Genomic DNA, 5,850 nt, shown 5'->3' on the forward strand with positions numbered 1-5,850 from the left:
CGATTTCCCTGTCAATTTGTCTTACCACAGTCACTTCTTCATGACTACTCCTGGTAGCAAATACCACATAAAGTGAACAGAAGTTAACTAACTTAGAGAAGCACTGTAATTTGTCAAGTCAAAGGTCTGGGCCGACTTTAATTTTACAACACAGATGAGGCAAACAAAATAAATAAAAACACACACAACAGTATATGCGAGAACTGACTCGTGCACCCCTAGTGAACAATGTGGGTATCTTTGCACCCAAGATGGTCTTTTTTAAAAAAAGATCTGATATTTTTTATGGATGTAGTAGCGCCAGGCCCACATGGAGTGTCTGTTCTCAGCCTTGTAGAAAATTGTAGTATGCTGTGTGCCTGTGATAGCAAAAGTTTCTAAAATTAGAAAGGTAACAAATAAAAAATGGGAAGGCAGCATAAGGTTAATGCCACAGGACCTCATATTCAGGAATAGATGCAAAAAATCATACAAATACAGTAGTAAACATTCAATTTAATCCGTTCATCTTAAACCATTTGAATGTGTATTTTACATTTCAGTCAGTCAGTGCCTCTCTGCTGAGGAAGAAAAAAAACTCATCATCTCCTTTTAAGACAAAGGTCAAACAAGAAACCACAGTGTTTCATCAGTTTGTTATGTAATCCATTAGATTGTCCTTTCAATGCTTAGTAAACAACAGCAACTCCACAAAGTTTTTTGGGGGAGACAAGAGTATTTTTATGATTTGGACAGCTGCTTAATGGAGCTCACATCCAAAAAGGTAATCTTCTTGAACTATGGGGGAAATGTCCCTGGAGCAAAGCTGCTCACAATCCATCTACCCGCTGCTTCCAAAAGGATTCGCTCAAAGTCGACCGCAAATGAATACAGGGACTGAAATATCTTACCATTAAGTTTTTTGTCAAATGTCATAGCAATGAAAATTCTGTAGGACACTGCAAATAGATTATGAACGAGTGGAAAACCCTATAAAGTCCTGAAGGCAAATAAGATTTAGCTGAAGATAAAGGTCAGGGCGCTGGAGGAGAGATACAGGGAGGCATGTGGACAAGGATGACTTGATTATCCTGGATGGGAGCACAAATAGACGTGTCCTTTTGCAACAGGGTTAGAAGACATACCATCTTCTAATAGAGGAGCAAAAGTGCTGACTATAAATGGTTGAAAATACATATAAAGTGAATGAATTCCTAAAAAAGTTGCATGATATAAGATTTCTGATGCTGTAAACCACACTCGTATGGGAACTTAGTCAGCTTAAACAAATGTTTCTTTAAATTATAGATAAATATTTGAGGAGTCAATTGAGTTTGCAGCATTTCTGTATCTAATGTGTTCCAAAGAGAGAGGAGAGTAACTCTGGGACCTGCCAAGTCATTACTGTATGTATAACTCATTGCAGTAAAATACTACAGCTTAGTGGCAGCTGAAAGCCTTCAGTGTGTGTGCATGTGTGTGTTAATGTGTACATGTGGTGGTGTGTGTATACGTGCATGGTGCGTTCATGTAGAGCAACGCCTTTCAAAGAAAATGGGGAAAAATAGGAAATTGTACTCTAAATGTCATTCATTCAGCTCAGATGTCGGGGTGACCTTCAGCAGAATCGGCTCTTCCTATTGTGAACGTGGACGAGTGGGTTCTGTAAAATATCAAATTTGATAAGAAAAAAAGTCGATGTGAAAGCTAACGCGTGATGGTAGCCACTGTATGGTCAGTATGAGTCCAGATGTGACTCTCTTTTATCAACATGGAAGGGCATTGTTGTCTGTTTTAGGTGCTGTTGCTTTGTTTTGTTCATTAGATAACCTTTGTGAATACAGGGACAATCCATATACTACATATACTAAATTTTTTTAATCTTGATTGGGTGGCATGGTTACAGCAGCAATAATAACGATGGGAAAAAAAGCAGCATTATAACGCAAATTAAGGTTGAATGGGCCGTTCACTGTCCAATTCTGGTTTAGCAACTGTAATGGCAGGCCTAATGCTTAAGATCATAGACTATATAATAAAGATGGACAACATGACAGCATCCAAAAGTGAAACCAAAACATCTCGATCGCCCCCTGGTGGTTGGCTGCAATACAAGATGTGTTTTTTTATTTATTTTTATTTTTTATTTTTTTTTATCAATCTACAAAGATACATTTATATTTTTGCTCCTTTTATATCTGGCATGGCTTTAACCACGGCTAGACGTCCCTGCAGATTTTCATATGATACATTCTCAAATCATAACATTAAATTGGAAAATATGTACAACTAATATTGTATATTACTATTACTGTGTATTACTAAAATATACTGATATTAAGATGAACTACTTTGTCCTACAACAAAAATCTGTACTGAATAATATAGTATCTTGCATCAGTAGATGGCCAGCCTAAAGGAACTTACAAAGCAGACTAAAGCCCCTTGCACACATGCTGCAAACTTAAAATTATCAAGACATTATCCAGAGGAGCTGAATGTGAGAATACAAATGCCAGAATCAGTTGGACCGGACATTAAACAAGCTTTTTTTCTTGCCAGCTCCTTAGTAAAAAATCTGTGCAATGTCCGACTCAGCGCATGTGTGTAATTGAAGAATTCATAGTGAGTGAGAGGGAGGGTTGGACGGTTGTTTCCATCATGAAGCTTGCGTGAAAGTGGAAGAAAACATACTTGTGAGTGCAGTAACAGGGCTACTTACAAAAAGACAGTAAAAAAGTGTCTAACTAGAGAGATAATGACATTCAGGAACTTCCTTTGGTCAGGACTGGAACCTAAATAGTCTAACAAATTAAGAAACCGCCTACATGACTGCAGTGTAATCCACGTCATGTCCTGCCTGCTTATTCCGCACTCTTACAGAGGTTCAGGCAGGTTCTTCTATTAGGTATAAACATGCACTCAGAGCATGAGCTGACAGTCACGGAGCTCGCTGAAGCAGAGATCAGACTGTCAGACTGTCGACGCGTGTACTGCTGTGTCACCACGCCCACCTGGTAGAAATACCATGCTTTTAGGGATTCCCAGCTTTAGTGGACTTGGAGAAAGTTAGATTTCAGAAACTCCATCAAAATATGTCACCGAATACGAGATTTGCTGTACCAGTTTTTCCTTCCTACAAACACACATGTTCTGCAGCTGCATGAGAGGAGATACCCTTCCATACCAGCATACCAGCAGACAAGGGACATCTGTAATTGAATGCAACCCAATCTTGAAAGAACAGAGTATATTTACTGTGCACCAGTGAACAACACAACCCATCAGAAAAGGTTTCTGTTAAGATCTCAATAGCAAAAGAAAAACAATCTGACCTCATTTCACAAGTTTGTTTCGACCTCCCTTCTTCTTAACTTTAGCCCTTTGTTTACATTTTTCACTTCCACTGGTCTTCTCGTGCGCTGAGATGAACTACATATCAGAGTGATTTCATTCACCAATGAGCTCTAACGGCTGCCGCCACAGATTCAACATGCTGAATCTGCCCAAAAAAAGGCGATGAGGATCAATAAGGGCCAAGGGTGTTGGACACACACACGCTGTCCGAAAGTGGGCAGACGACCATTCGGCTCACGGCCTTAAAATTTTTCAACAGCTGATGCTGACCTCACCCTTTGTGGAAAGAGGAGCAAGAGAAAAGACATTTTCCCTTTGAGAACAAATACAGAGTCATACATATTCAATGCATACCAGATAACAGAGGGTATATTCAAATGTGTGTACATTTAAATGTATGTATTTGCCTGGTTTATTTATTGGCTTTGTGTGTTCAACATTTAACATCACGAGAAACAAATCCATTAGGGTAAGAAATACTTATCATCGCAACAATTTCCCCCAACAATTTGCTGGAGCCTTTGTGTTCACCATGACAACAGGCCTAATACCCCTGAAAACCACTAAGCCATCTGTAGAAGGGTTGCTTAACGCACATCAAATAACAATAATAGTCTGCTAATGGCATGATTGCCCGCTGTGTCATCATGCCATAGTCCTACATGCCTCAAGGGAATAGAAAAAAATCGGGTCTATTGTTTCAAGTTAAAACTCTCATGGCCAAAATATGAAGATTATTTTCTATTTGTTTACTTACTGTGTTTCTACATTTGTTTGAATTTGATCATCATGACTCGAGCAAAAGCACTCTGAGGGCTTATTCTGAATAGATGCCTCTTAGCCTGCATGTTTGTTTGTCTGTCTGCAGATTGTTAATAACAAGCTCTACTCTAGCCATGATTGGGCCACAAAGAATGTGACCTCATCTCTGAGAAAAATAATTAGGACGGCCATCCAGAGCATTCTGAGAAACCCCCTCAGTCTCTCCCAGAGGCAACACTTCACAAAAACACTCCTCTGTTCTCGATGCGAGCCCTGCCTTCTTATTTCTGTCTCAGCTCTGGTTAAATAATCTTAATGCGGGTGCTAAATAGAACCAAGTTTGTGACCTGCAAAAGGGCAGCTGCAATTAGAGTAAAATCAGCAAGGAGAAGGCCGAGTTTGAGACTAAACGCAAAGCCTGATTACAGGTTTCACGGAAATAAAGGCTACATGTCAGATCTGATCTCTTCAGCTCATAAAAAAATGTGTCTATTAGTGTCCAATCATAAATAAATACATAAACTGATAAATGACATGTCATAAAGAATAGGGTCAAAACGAGGGAGAGCATTTGTATTTGATCACGTACAAAACAAAAGGACGCTTGAAATTCACAATATATGAGCTTTGAGATAGCTACATGCGCAAAGTTTTCCATTATTATTGGATGATAATGAGATGTGTGCCAGTGCTGTTTTTCATACAATGCCATTATGTCACATAATTACCACGTGCATTGTTTCTCCTCTCGGCCTATTCAAGTAGTTACATATTCATATGAAAACAAACTGCATATCCTTTGAGAGCCAACCATAACTAGAGCATCTTTGATGTTGCTTGTGGAGCTCAACAATTTCCTTAGTATGTAAACATAGGTAAAGGTTACAGCAAATGACTGGCACACACAAATGGCAGACTGGATGCTGCCTGCTTTCATCTCGCGCCCATTTCATAATGAGATATACATCTCTGCCTTTTTTTTTGCATATGAGCCAAATAAATCCTAATGGTCATTTGGAGGCTACGTTAGTCTTTTAATTAGCTGGAAAGCCTTTAGCCGAACTACTCTCATCCTTTAACATCCTTCAGTCTCTACATGCGAGCTGTTAGGGGAGCCTGTTGTAAATGGTGTAATTGCCAAGGTCCTTAAAGCTCTCCTCGGTGAGGCTGTGACTCTGATGGGCTGTGTGCTTAGAACAGTGCGAGAGTGCATGTGTGTGTGCACGCGTCTGTTTACGCTGTCCGTTGGCATGTGGCTCTGTCTATATAGAGGTACTTTCATGTTTTTGGTAAAATGTTTTCATACAAACAAAGAAAATCATCATATTTGAGTTCCAATACACAATGTGATGACATAATCACTTTAATGTTTAATGGTTTTAATGACCAGTTTAATGATTTAATCAGGCTTTTGGGCAGACTTGGCCATGCATGCGGATTTGTGTATGAAAATTGTTTGTGTCATGGTGTTCTGTTTCTGGATGCCCACCAATTGTTCACTCCAGTGACTGCTAAATCTCTGTGTGTATGCACCCATAGACATGCCCATGTGTGTGTGTGCCTTTGTGCCAGAAAGTCCTCCTCTGTATGCCTGTGTACATGTAGCATCTGTTCATTGTTGGCTGAGTGGTGCAGTGTGTGTCGGCGCTCAGGTGCAGCTGCTCTTGTCTCCTGTTGCTGTGATCTCTGTGCTGAGAGGCATTATTAGCAGCCTGCAGCTCTCGTAGCCTTTTCCACTCTAATTACATACCC

Source organism: Plectropomus leopardus, chromosome 1 (assembly GCF_026936395.1).
Source record: "Plectropomus leopardus strain MGB_pleo_1.0 chromosome 1, ASM2693639v1, whole genome shotgun sequence".
NCBI lineage: Eukaryota > Metazoa > Chordata > Actinopteri > Perciformes > Serranidae > Plectropomus > Plectropomus leopardus.